The 13,072-nt window shown below is 55.8% G+C and overlaps 1 pseudogene; it reads right to left on the bottom strand.

The window, feature by feature from the left end:
* Positions 1–340: 340 nt before the first annotated feature.
* LOC100459790 (NUT family member 2D-like) lies at positions 341–9,420 on the bottom strand (annotated as a pseudogene).
* Between the last annotated feature and the right edge of the window lie 3,652 nt (positions 9,421–13,072).

The following is a 13,072-nucleotide window of genomic DNA, read 5'->3' as shown; positions in this document are numbered from 1 at the left end:
CCTTTCCCCATGTTCATGTTGCAGGCGGCTGCCTTCTCCTCAGCTCCCACCGAGCAGAACGAGAGCCAGCCAGCTCTCTCCAATCCCAGGACTTTCCAGGGATGCTGATAATGATGGGAGGCCCCAAGAAGCCTCCCTAAAGCAGGCAGGGCCTTGTGAGTGGGTGGTGGGAGGGATCAGGGCTTCCTCAGCATCTATCAGTCCCTGGAGCATCTGAAGGGGCTCCCTACGCCAGGAGGAAAGAGTGGGGCCGGCCCCTGTGGGTTCCCAGAGCCTGGCATCTGCCAGTTCCTCTGCCCTCCCTCACAGACACCCTCCACAGAGCAGCACAGCACCGAGGACAGAGGCAGCAGCCCCGAGAGCATTTTCCAACACAACTACATTTATTCACATTTACACACGAGGCCCCCAATGCACTGCTTCCCACCCCCACTCCCCAGCCCCTTCCCCCCAGACCCTCCCTTCCTGCCCTCCCCGTTCAGCCACCCTCTCCTTCCCCTCCCTTCCCTCCCCTCCAAAGCTAAGGCCCAGCAAGATCAGCACTGGGGGAGAAGAAGCTTTTGACTGCTTTGGGGCATCAGATGCCAGAGCCCCATCCTTGGGGATTGGCCCCAGAGAGCCTGCCCAGAAGCCCCTACTGACTACAATGCTGCTTCTTCTCCTTCCTGGAGACCAAGGGGTCACCCTTTCTCTTTCGAGACTGTGAGGGGTCACCCAGCCCCCAAGTCAGGGATTGCTCCCCAGAGACCCTGAGCCCAGGCCCTGGGTGGGGTGTCTTTTCAGCAGGGGACGGGCTTCCAAAGAGAGGTCGCTTCTTGGACTTCGTGGCAGGAGAGGGTGCTAGGCTGAGGCCTCTTCTCTGAGCAGATGGGGACTGATGAGTTCCCTGGGGTCCCCACTTTTCTGGGCTGAGAAGGCCCGAGGCAGGGACAGGGCTCTGGGGTAGCCACCAGGGCAGAAGCTTGTGCTGGGAACCCAAGAGGAAGGCCAGGCTGGGGAGCTCCTCCTCCTCATTTGACCCCTGAGCCAGCCCATGTGACTCCCGGACAGGAGACCCTCCAGGGAGATCCAAGGCATCCTTGGTCCCCAGGCCAGGGCTGGTGGGTCTTTGGTCCTGGGGAGGGGAGGTTGGCCGGGCAGCCCTCAGCCCAGGGGAATCCCGACATCCCAAAAGCACAACAGAGTCTTTGGACCTGGCCACGCCAGTGTGTGCTCTGCCTCGTCCCTGAGGGTCCCAGGCAGCCGTCTGGGGTGGGCAGGTTTCCATGCCAACCCCTTGTTGGGGGTCAGGGATGTCTCTCTCTGCTCCTTGGCCAGCTGCAAACTTAGAAGAACTTGAGTCCAACCGGGCCGTGCCATGACCAGGGGCTGCCCTCGTATGCTGTTTCTCCTTCAAAGTTAGGAGGCGCTTCTCCACTAGCTGCAGGAGGAAAGGGGGCACTTACTGGCACTGCCCCAGGTGTGAGCAGGGCCCAGGGTGGTGGAGACCAGGGCACTTGGGCGGCAGGCAGGGAAGCCTGAGGCAGCTGGGCTTTATGTCAAAGAGAGAGGGTGTGGCTCTGCCGGGCATCCCGTTGGGCCTCACCGCAGCTTGCATGCTGACTCCCCTCCCTGGCTCCTGTCCATCCTACTCCCTCTGAACCTGCATCTTCCCACTCCAGAGTGGTTCCCCAAGAAGCCAGGCATCCCCAGCGGGGGGGGGATTAGACAATCGGGTGGGCCCTGTGTGCCGGGTCCCTCCTGCCCCTGGGGTACCTGGGCAAGGGTGAGTCCTTCCTCCTGCTCCAGCTCCTGGCTTAGGGCCAAGAAATCCATCTGTGGATCTGGGGAAAGCAATTCTTCCAGGAATCGGGGGTGAATGACGGCCTCCACCTGGAAACAGAAGGAAGAAGGCATGAGCTTCCTGGGCAGGGAGTAACCTGGAGCCAAGAACACCTGGAGGAGATGCAGAAAGCAGCGAGCGCCCCATCCCCACCCTCCTGGGGCTGTCTCATATCATGGTGACCACCAGCTACAGACACAGACCACAGACCTGGTAGCATACACACACACAGACAGAGACACACAAACCACACACAGACACACAAACAGACCCACATATGACACAGGAAAAGACACAGACACAGGTAAGGTACACACTCCACACTCACACCCGCACAGACACACAAAGACACACAGTAACAAACCACAGACACAAACACACAGCAGCACACAGACACACACAATCAGATACACAGACACTCAAATCCATGGAAATACACACACTGCTGAGTAGCGAAGGAACAGATTTTAATTCCAAGGACCTGGGAGTGCCACCCCCTGGAATCCAGCAGACCCCAGCACTCCAGCCCACCTTGGTGACGAAGTCTTTCTGGGAACACAGCTTGTCAATGTAGCTCAGGAGGCCCAGGTCTGGGGGCGTCCAGTCCTCTTCCCGTGGCTGCTTCACTTCGCCCTCTTCCCGTTGTTTCTCGGGCTCCCCCGTGGCCCCAAGGGAAGGCCCTAGCAGCTCCTCCATGATGTCCATGTACTCCTGCACCACTTCTGGGGGGATCTCCTCAGGGACCTTAGTCTCTGCTGGCCTCTGGGGCCTGGGTGGTGGCAGGCGGGCCTTGGTCTCTGCTCGTCGGTGGGGCCGGGGTGGTGGCAGGTGGGCCTTGGTCACTGGCCTCTGGGGCCTGGGTGGTGGCAGGCAGGCAGTCGGGGCCTTGGGACCGGCCTTGCTGGGAAGGTACACTGAGGCAGAAAGGGAGGAGTATGGGCGTGGTGAGGGCCGCTCCTCCTGCTTGCAACACACAGGGGAGGGCAGGGCTTGGGGATGTGAAGTGGGTCCCAGCTGGGTCAGGTCCACCTTAACCACAGCGCCCTCGAAGGAGGCAGGAGGGGCACATCTGAGACAGCATCGCTTGGGAGGAAGTTTGGAGCCACCAATACGCCCTGTACTCTCCCCACTCATCCCTGCTTCCTGGGCAGAGCATATGTGGAGTTTTGGACAGGAGAGGGGAGAGAGTAGCTAGGAAACTCGACCAGGTCAATACCCAACATATGCTCCCAGAAACTGTCCTGTTGGAGGGAGCAAATCCCCCTCTTGAAGGGAAGCATGGGGTGTGGGGACAGTGGCCTCCCTTGGCCCCTTTGGTCTTTGCCGTGGCTCCTGTGGGAATGTGGGAAGCCATACCTGGCTGCTTGACCACCTCAGGGGCTGGGGGTCCTCGAGGTTCAAGCCTCGGTGTGGCTGGAGGAGGCAGGCACTGGGGCCCCTTCATCCGTTGTGATTTCTGAATCTGCATCTCCTCCTCAGCCTCAAACTCCAGGAACCTGGCGGTGAAGGAGGCCCAGGCTGTGCTGAGAGGGTCCAGGTCCCCTCCACCCAGGACCAGGCAGCGACCAAGGGCAGGGATGGGAGGGAGTGCCTCGGGTGGGCTGTCCAGGCCCTCACTGTGTCCCATTCCCCAGTCCCAGGAGGAAGCTGCTCCCAGAGTTCTGGGCTCACCCTCCCTCACTCGGCCCCTGCAGAGCCCATGGCATCAATGGGGCTTCCTGACTCAAGTCAGGGCCATGAGGTCCAGGCGGGTCCCGGGGGACCCCTCCTCCAGGTTTCAGCTGGCCAGGGGTGGGGTGTATGGCAGAAGGCATCAGGGATGATGCCCAGATGCAGGAGTCCTGAGGCTAGGACTGTGGGCCCCCGAAAGATAACCCAGGGGCACGAGGCCTGGGAGACCCCGGGTCAGGAGGAAGCAAAAGCTGAGCCCAGAGAACAGGGCCCCTTTCCCCTGAGGCTGCTGTCTGTCTGTCTTCATGGAGGGGACTGCCCAGGAGCAAAGGCAGTCAGGCCAGAGATGGGTCTCATGGTGTCCCGGGCACAGGTCTCCCCAACCCAACTCCCTGGCCAGGCTGGGATGGGAGAAAACTGACTTCTGGCCACTGCTGTGAGGAGCCTGCACCCCGCTCTTGTCTATGGTCACTAGTGCCCCTTCTCCCCATCCCCACAGCTGGAGGTGACCCGCTTTGGGCTGTGATGCTGGCTGCTCCTGCCATGACCTCCAGTGTCAAGGCAGGGATGGCCCCAGGCCAGACAGGGGGTGCTTCCCAATAGGGCAGGACAGAGACCCCAGAGCACTCTAGGTGGCAGGAGCAGCTTCCTGAGGGAGCCAGGGGCCCAGAGTGTCCTGGGTTTGTTCATACCCTCCTCATACTCCACGTTGAGAAGCCACCATGGCCACCGGACCTCTGTCAATCACTCTCACCCTGCCACGCGGGCCCTGCTCCCAGGACCCCAGACTCACTTCTCTGCTATCTCGTAGAATATCATCCGGTCAAAGTTGCTCGTGTGCTGCCATTCCCGCATGGACCGCCACAGTCCCTCCTCCAGGGTCATGGTGGGCTTCCGCCGGGCCAGGGATCGGAGAACTGGGCTGTAAACCAGTGCAGTCAGTCTCAGCCTATAAGCCCACCCTTCATCCCAAGCCCACCTGGTCCCAACCCCTGGCCCCTGTCCTCCCCACACCTGTCCTGCCATCTGTTCCTGTTCTGTTCTCCCCCATGTGGGCTCCTCAGGCCCCAGGACACACCCCCAAGATCAAACATCAACACAAGCTACCAAGTGGCCTCTCCGACTGCCCCTCGAGTCCTCACTGTTGAGAAGTGGACTCAGTACTATGGGTGGAACATGTGTGTCCCCAACATTCCTGTGCTGAAGCCCTCAGCACCAGTGTGTCAGTATTTGGAGGCAATCAGGGTTAGAGCAGGTCATGAGCGTGGGTCCCAGTCATGGAATCCAAGCTCTGATAAGGGCAGGAGGAGACACCAGGCCTCTTGCTCTCAGCCACGAGGAGACACAGCCAGAGACAGCTCTCTCCAGCCAGGAGGAGGGCCCTGACCAGACACCCAATCTGCTGTCACCTTGATCTGGGACTTCTGGCCTCTGGAACTGGGAGACATGAATGTGTCTTGATAAAGCACCCGGTCTATGGGATTTGTTACGGCAGAGCCTGAGCTGACTGAGACAGTGTGCACACAGGATGACCTGGGGGCAAGGGTTAAAGTGCAGGTTCCAGGGCCCCAGGACTGAGCATTCAACTGGCTTCCTGGGGACTCTGGAGCAAGGCAGCCCCTGGGGATGTAGCCTCAGGGCCCTGGAGCATGAGGAGCAGGAGCACACGTCCAGAACCAAAGCAGAGTGGTGTCCACGCCACTGCAAGCAGCAGGTCCAGATCCCACATTCCCACAAGAGCCATGGCAAAGGCCTGTGAGCCTGGGGCAGCTCCACTCCAAGAATCAGGGTCCCCAGTGCACCCAGACTCTGCTCCAAGGGGGAATTCAACTAGTTCCAGGGTGCGGGAACAGCGAGATTTTTGGGGATGAAGATGGGGCCACCTTCCACCTACACCCCAGGCAGGGGACTTCCCTAGGGGAATGGCCAGTGTGTTGCATGGTGGATGTGCTCAAGCTCCCGTTTGCTCGTCAGTGGGAAACACAGGGTGACAGATGCGCCGCAGGGTGGAGAGAGGCAGGGACAGGGAATGAAACCACAAACTCTCCCAGATGCTGACGTTGCTGCCTCACAGCCACCACAGTCCATGGCCCTGGGCTGCTGGGCTTGAGGTGCACTCAGAGCTGTCACTGGAGCCCGTGGCTTTGGGGAGTGCTCTCCTAGATGGCCTAGTCCTGATAATGATAGTAATGGGGACAGCAATCATAATTGCTATCATGTAATGTGTCATAGCATGTGCCAGGCACTGTGCTATGCATGTCATATGTGAGCTCAAGTCATCTCTTCGCCATCATCTGAATGAAGCATCATTGTCCCTTTTTCTAGGAGGGATTGAGGGTGAAGATGCAAATACCTGCCTGGCATCAACCCCAGTGAGGGGCCCAAGACCATCCCCCTGTGCAGGCTCCACCACCACTGTGCTAACTGGACCTCGGCAGAACTGCGGGCATGTGCCAGGTTCCTGCTGGGCCCTGCAGCTCCTCCCCCCAGCTCCATGTGAGGTGCTCCTGACCATCAATACTGGGTTAAAGGGGAGGCACTGGGGTGTGTACTCAAAGACCTAAACCCAAACCGTAGCTCACGTCACACCAGGAACCCTCTCTGACTTGGGTCTTCTGTAAACACTGTTGTGAAAATTATTGAAAGTAAGGATTGGCTGGACTCATGGGACAGTGATGGGCAGTTGAGATGAGGCCCCTGACAGTCTGTCCTGAGCCACAGCCAGATTAATATTGTTGAAAATGTATCTTCCCATAGTGCAACCCATCACCCTCACAACCGCCCTGCAAGCTCCCCTGAACAGCGTGACCTCCCGTCCATCCAGCAGCCTCTTTACGTGTGAGCTGCAAGATCAGCTCCAATGCCCCAAGGACACTCACATGAGGAAGCACGAAAGCGCTTCAGTGTCAGGACTCTGGGGAAGGTGCCTCCGGGCCAGGGGCTTGTAGTGCTGCCAGAGTCGGAAGTTCTCATAGACACTCTTGGGGTTACAGGAGTCATCTGGCAGGGCCTTGGCCTGGGAGGAAGCCAGGCTGCCCTCTCCATGAGCCCCTTGTGGCCATGGCCCAGCATTCCCTTGGGACACGATGGGGGGCAACTGGGCAGCCGGTGGTGGTGGTGGAAGACGAAGGCCCTGGGAACAGCCTCCCTCACCAGCCTGGGTGCCCCCAACCACCTGGGGAGCCATAACAGGCACCACAGGAGCAGCTGCCAGGAGTAGGGGAGGTGGACACACGACACCTCCGCAGAGGGTGCCTGGAGCCTGCCAGACGAGGGGGGCCTGAGTTAGGACCAAGGTCTGCACCTGAGGGGCTTTCACAGGCCCCACCTCTGTCCCCATCTGGACAAAGACGTTGGAAGCCCCGGCCCCACTCGGGCCGCGGCCATCCTGTCCTTCCACCAGAGGTGTGCTGAGGAAGGCAGACAGCACCAGAGGGCCACCTGGAGGAACCCCTGCAGTCACAAGGGGCAGCCCATGTGATGGGCCGGGAGCGGGTATGGTGAAGGGCAGAGCCGTGAACACAGACAGGGAGGTGCCAGGGTTCACGGTCATGCCCGGTCCCAGCACTGGGTATGCTGTGGAGACAAAGGAAAGAGGTGAATGAGCTGGGGTCTCCAGGTCCACACTAGTCACTGGGGAATCAGAGGGGAGTCCCAACAGCTAAGGGCTTATGACAGGGAAACTCTGCAGCTTGCAAGTGTCCCTGAGTGTGCATCGGATGCTCTGTTCCTCCAAGGAGAGTCGCTCCACTAGAGAGCCTGGCCCCGGTCACCAAGACTCCCTAAACCCTGTCTCCCAAGAAGCAACAGCCAAGCCTTTGCTGCCCGAGGGTCTGCCTTGGGTGTCCCTGGCAGACTCTGTCAGCCTCACAGGCATCTCCCAAGCCATGGGTCAGGGATCAGTCTCTCAGTGGCTTGGTGGTCCTCAGCGTGCTCAGCAACAGGTGAGGGGCCTACGCCAGGGCAATGGCTCGGCACTCAGAAGGCCGACAGGAAGCCAGAAGCTTCTGAATATTATGGCCCCATCTCCTCTTCAATCTTCCTTTTCCTGAAGCTCTTGTAAATCCCTTTCTTTTCTAGCTCAAACACAACAAAAGAAAACCACTGGATGGAAATCTTTCCCAAGCCAGCACCCTAGGAACCCTGAAGATAATCCATAACTCGTCACACCCAGCATGGAAGTGATTGTCCTGGCACCACCCACAGCAAGTGCTAAATAGGGGTCAGATTTAGGCCACCCTTTCCTCAGTACTTGATGGTCCCGGCTGCCACTCAGGAAGCTCTGTTCCCAGGGAGCAGGTCTGAGAGGCAGTGGTGGAGTCCCCTGAGACAGTGTCACTGCATAGCCAGCAACAGCCACACACGATTGGAACACAGCCAGCAAATGGCAAGCAGCAGGGCTATCAGGGGAGGTGTCTAGGGATTTTCACAGCTGCTGGTCATGTTACAATAGGTAGTGGGACAAGGAGCCCATCTCTGGTCCTTCTTCTCCTTTGAGCTCCCAATAACTGAACATAGTGACCAACCAAGAACCAGGGGTTCTTGGGCCATGGGCCAGGTGAGGCAAAGTTGTCCGGAACTCATCCCTGTTCATTAGGACCTCATGCAGTCCCTAGTCAAGGGGAATAAGGGATACAGCACATGCATCTCAGCATTCAGGACACATATTCTAACTTGAATAATAATAATAAGAGAATCATCTTCCTATTTGTGTGCTACTCTCTTTCCTCTACTGAAAAGGAAACCAGCCTTTCCAGACCCTTCCACTGAGAACCAGCAAGAATCCACACCTGTCCCCTGTTCATGAGGTAGTATAAATGGAATAAGAGCAAATTCTTCATCTCCACAGTAAAACAAAGTGCAGAGGATGGGCCATGAGCTAGCAGACAAGAGGAAATGGGTCTGAAGACCTGAGCTTCCACAAAAGGGCAAACAATTCAGAACAACTCAGGAAACCCAGGCCCTGTGTTGCCTGAACTTCCCCATCTGCCCCCACCCCTGTTAAATCAAAGCCAACAGCTACCTGAACTGATGGAGAAGCCATGTCTGGGGAGGGAGCTGAGAGGCTCTGGGCTGTGGCAGTTACAGTAGCCCCCAGCCTCACCCACCCAGAGGCTGTCACTACATGCTCTGTCACAGCCAACCCACCCAACAGTTTTCTGGCTGAGACCACTTCTCCCCACTCCTCCCTAAGATCTAGAAAATTCCAGTCCAAATCCCTCTGAACACTATGGAAGGGCACCTTCCAGGTGCCTGAAGACACGGCACAGGGTTTGGGCTTGCCTGTCATCCTCCAGGGGCCACCAGCACAACATGATCCCACCACTCCCTACAAATACACAATGATGTGACCTGTCTCCTTCTAGAAAGGATCAATCCATCCACTCCATCCTTTCCCCTACATGGTGTATTCCCCCAGGCATCTTGGTCCACCTCTTAGGAGCCGTCCTCCCTAACCGCAGACTCAGGGTGCCATGGCCATCCCCAGGTGTGGTGTCCTTGGGGACATCCAGTCCTCCCTCCCTCCTCAACAGCAGCCCTATCAACTGTCCCCAGGGGCAGTGTCAAATTTGAATTCCCAAGGAGTTGAGGCATGGCAGACTCGGATAATGCCCCCATCCCTACAGGCTCACCTCCATTTGAAGCCATCCCCTCAGGCTGGGCACTGACAACCGCTGTCTGGCAGTTTCCGCAATGAGAAAAGTCAAGGGTAGGACCCAGAGAGTGACCTGGCTCAGCAGTTGCTCCTGAGTCCAGTGGAGCAGGTAAAATTTGAATGTAAATAGGTTTAGAACATAGGACCCCAGACATTCTGCAGAGGGGGAGGGGCAGTGGGCAGCTGGTAGGGGTGGGGGACATTCTGTGAGGGGCTTCGGCCATTAGGCAAGAACCTGAGTTTCCTTTCCAACTGGACGGCAGCAACAGAGATGGCGTGTGCCTCTTTAGGCAACTTTTAAATTGTCCTTTTGACTCACAGCAAAACCTCTACCTGATGTCCTCTTTACTTCCATTCTTTATCAACAGACCTACTTTTGTGCCAATCAACCCATGCTCCTTCCCACTTTGGCTCTTTCCCACTCTTGATGAATTTCAATGAGGGCTGCACTTCATGAACAAAATTCAGAACACGTTTTCAGTCTGAGAAACACAGGGGTTCTTAGGAAGGCAAGGGGACTGGGTGTTTCAAATCAGGATGGTCTCAGCTAATCCAGGCTATTAGGTGGCTGTGTGCTCATCATTGTTTAGGAAGCAATCCTTGTGCCCCCAGCTCATGTATGTTGCTGGAATCTCTGTCCACACCAGCAGGCCAGCCTTACTTCCCATCTCCTTTGCTGGAAAGCCTCAATCCAGGAAAGAGTGGCTATGCGACCTACAGCACCGAGACCAGAAATCCTTTCATTTTGTTTCCCAGCATATTGTGCTGGTGTTAAATGTTTATTTTTTATCTTTTGAATGATTTTAATTTAACCAAGCAATTCTTTTCATGGCTCCAAATTCAAACTGTGCACAGTGGAATAGGCAATGACCAGCCTTCTTCCCATCTCTTTTCCCTGGCCACCACATTTTCTTTCCTGGAAGAAACAAGTGTTATCTGATTGTTTCTCATCTTCACTGAAACACATCCTGGCTGGCCTCTCTCAGCTCACTGTTGGCCTCACCTTCACCACACATTCTTGCTGTTTGGAATCCAGTGTGATCGCGTGTGGTTCTCTGCATGGGAATTATTATAGCCTATCTTCAAAAAAAACTTCATTCTCATTTCCACACTGAGAATCACTGTCCGTTTATTAGTGTCAAAATGACAGGAAAGAGCACCCATGTTCTGTGTTGTGGACATGGGGAGTGTTAGGAAACTGGTCAAAGGAGATAAGGAGTACTCAGAGCACAGCAGCAAAATTTCTGACACACATGTCACTCCCTGCTGGGCAGGGTAATTTTGCATGATGGGAGGGTGTTGGGGAAGGGAAGAGACCTTCAGCCAGACCGGTGCACACTGCGAACATTCACTGAAACACACTCTGTTGGAACTTACGAAGCATTTGCCCCTTTTGAAGACATTTGGACTCAAGAGGGCAGAGTTGCAGAAAAATGTAACAGGGGCCACACTGCAGGGGCAGGTGGTGGATTGCAAGTCTCAAGCCCAGGGTTCTCCCCTCCTTGCCCCAGTTGTGTGAGAAGGTCATTTCCTAACTCCTGTCTAATATCCCCATGAGTTCTTGGTTTTGTCCCAACTCTAAACCTGAACGGTCCAGCAAGCATTTCTATGAAATGCCTCCACAGTGGCCACTGGGAGGGGAGTGACCTCCACGCAGTGACTGCCTGTCTGGGTGCTCCCAGGCCTTTTGTCCTCTGAGACAGAACTGCCTACTTACATGCAGCCCTCTTCTGCTGTGCAACTCTACCTCGATCTTAGCTGAGAAGATCAACGGAGAGCAATTCAAGCAAAATCATGGTAAACTTACCAAAACAAAACAAAACCAAACAAACCATAAACGCTTTGGAGATCTTTCTGAGGACTTGATCTTTTATCACAGGGCAAACTTAAATGATTTTCAATCAATAACTTCATCTAAGAGGGATGTTGAAGCAAAATATCATACTCAGATACTGAAGAAGGGCAGAATTCTTGGTAGCTTCCTCCCTTGCCAAGTCAGTCAACCGATGCTTTCTCAAGATTCTCACACATGGCTTTGATATAGGATTTGAATGAGTCTTTTTTGATATAGGATTTGAATGAGCCAGTGATACAAAAACTATACTGTGGAACAGTGTCTTGTCTTAATTCTGCAATCGCTTCTGTACATATTTGAAGTCCTAGACCCCAGGAGGAGAGACAATCAAATTAGCCAAAGGTAATTTGTGAAGACTGGCCATGGGAGGTGGTGGCTAAAAGTCCTCCGGCCCCTGCTCTCTGAGCATCCCCACAGAAACTCCTGGGCCGCACTGACTGCTGAGAAAGAACATCTCAGGGCTTGGATCCCCTGTTCAGAGGACACATGCTCTTCCACCCAATCACGGAACAGTAGAGGAATGGCAGCTCCATGCTGTGTCCTGCAGAGCTCTCAGTCTCTGCACTTGAGGCCCTGGGCCTGCATAGAGGTGAAGGCTCTTCAGTGCTATCACGTGGAGACAGACGATAGGAATCCTGCAAACAAGCAGAAAGGATGTGACCATTAAACCTTCTTCTGAAGCTATTACAAACTCAAGTCAGTGAGTTGCTTCTCTACTAGCTTTTTATTGCCAACTGGAATGCTGCACTGTGTTGCAGAGTCAGGGGTGGGGGAGCCTGGAATTGTTCCCTTACTACCTGCTGCTTTATGGACTGAAATTGATCAAGGCTACAACCAAAACATTTCTAGAAATAATTTGAATGTGGTAGGAAAAACTCTGGGAATGTTGTCTGAAGAAAGTATATTTTGGAGTGTGTTTTCAGGACTAAAATTCTTTGCCAGAAATGTTCTTTAATGGAACCTCCAGACTGAGTAGGAAAATAGGGCATACTATTTTTTGAAACGCATGAGCAGGAATGAAATAAATGCCATCCAAAGGGAATGCAGGACATTCAATTTGAGGATACTTTGCTTTAGGATAAACCCTCCAAAGGTAAACCTTTCAGCAAGGGTGTTACCTAAGTGCATGGACTGCAGGTTTGTATTACCGAAAATTAGGAGTGGTCGTTGCCGATGCACTGGTTTCTCAGAGGCATGGTCATGCAGGTTCCAATGAGGGGGCGTTGTCTGGCCCCAGGAAGCGCCCAGGTGCCGCCTCCCTCCATTTCCCCATCTCCAGCGGGGCTCTCCCAGGGCGGGCTCCAGGCCAGCCCCCTGCGCCTGCGCACGAGCCTTGAGGCGGGCGAGGTTCCAGCGCCGGCGGCGGCCCTCAACCACTCCCAGCACCGGTTGCGGCGGTTCATGGCAGGGAGACGCGCAGCGTGAGAGCAAAGGGCAGTTACCCAACGGCCTTCGCTCTCATGGTGTCCTTCTTCGTGTTACCTAAAAATAAAGCCAAGGGTGATTAGAAGGTAATCACCTCCTGGTCATGCTCCCACTGGTCACCAGTGTCCGCCGGGCGACCCCACATTGTGGCCAGAGCAGGTCTGTGGCTGCGCTCAAGGCAGGAGCGTTCATAGCTTTCCTAGCGGGGTCCTGCGGGATGCCCAGGCCGCGCTCCTTTCCCTTGCTCACCTGGCCCTGAAGTGAGGGGGGAGGTGTAGCAATGCAGTGGGAACCCCAAAATGTGTCTCGGCCGTGCCTCTCACATTCTGAACAATGCAAATGCTTGAAGAAAACCTCAGGAGTTGAAATCGCAATGCAGTTCAGCAAAGAAGTAGCTCCTGTCCTAGTAAAACAGTGAAGTTGAGGGCCGGCTGGAGCTTTGCGGAGGGCCCGGCTTGGCGGCTCCGTGTTCGGGCGGGGCCGAGCCAGGCCGGGGCAGGACCCAGCCGGGGTGGGGCGAGGCCGAGGCAGGCGGTCGGCAGTGCTGGGGGTTCAGGTGTTGCGGTGGCTCCACGTAGCCAGGCGGCCCGTGGGCTGGAGCGGGCGGAGCTCGGCCGCGGCTTGCACCAGCTCAGGTCGGTCC

Source organism: Pongo abelii, chromosome 8 (genome assembly GCF_028885655.2).
Source record: "Pongo abelii isolate AG06213 chromosome 8, NHGRI_mPonAbe1-v2.0_pri, whole genome shotgun sequence".
In the NCBI taxonomy this organism is placed as follows: domain Eukaryota; kingdom Metazoa; phylum Chordata; class Mammalia; order Primates; family Hominidae; genus Pongo; species Pongo abelii.
This window is presented reverse-complemented; position numbering and strand designations above follow the sequence as displayed.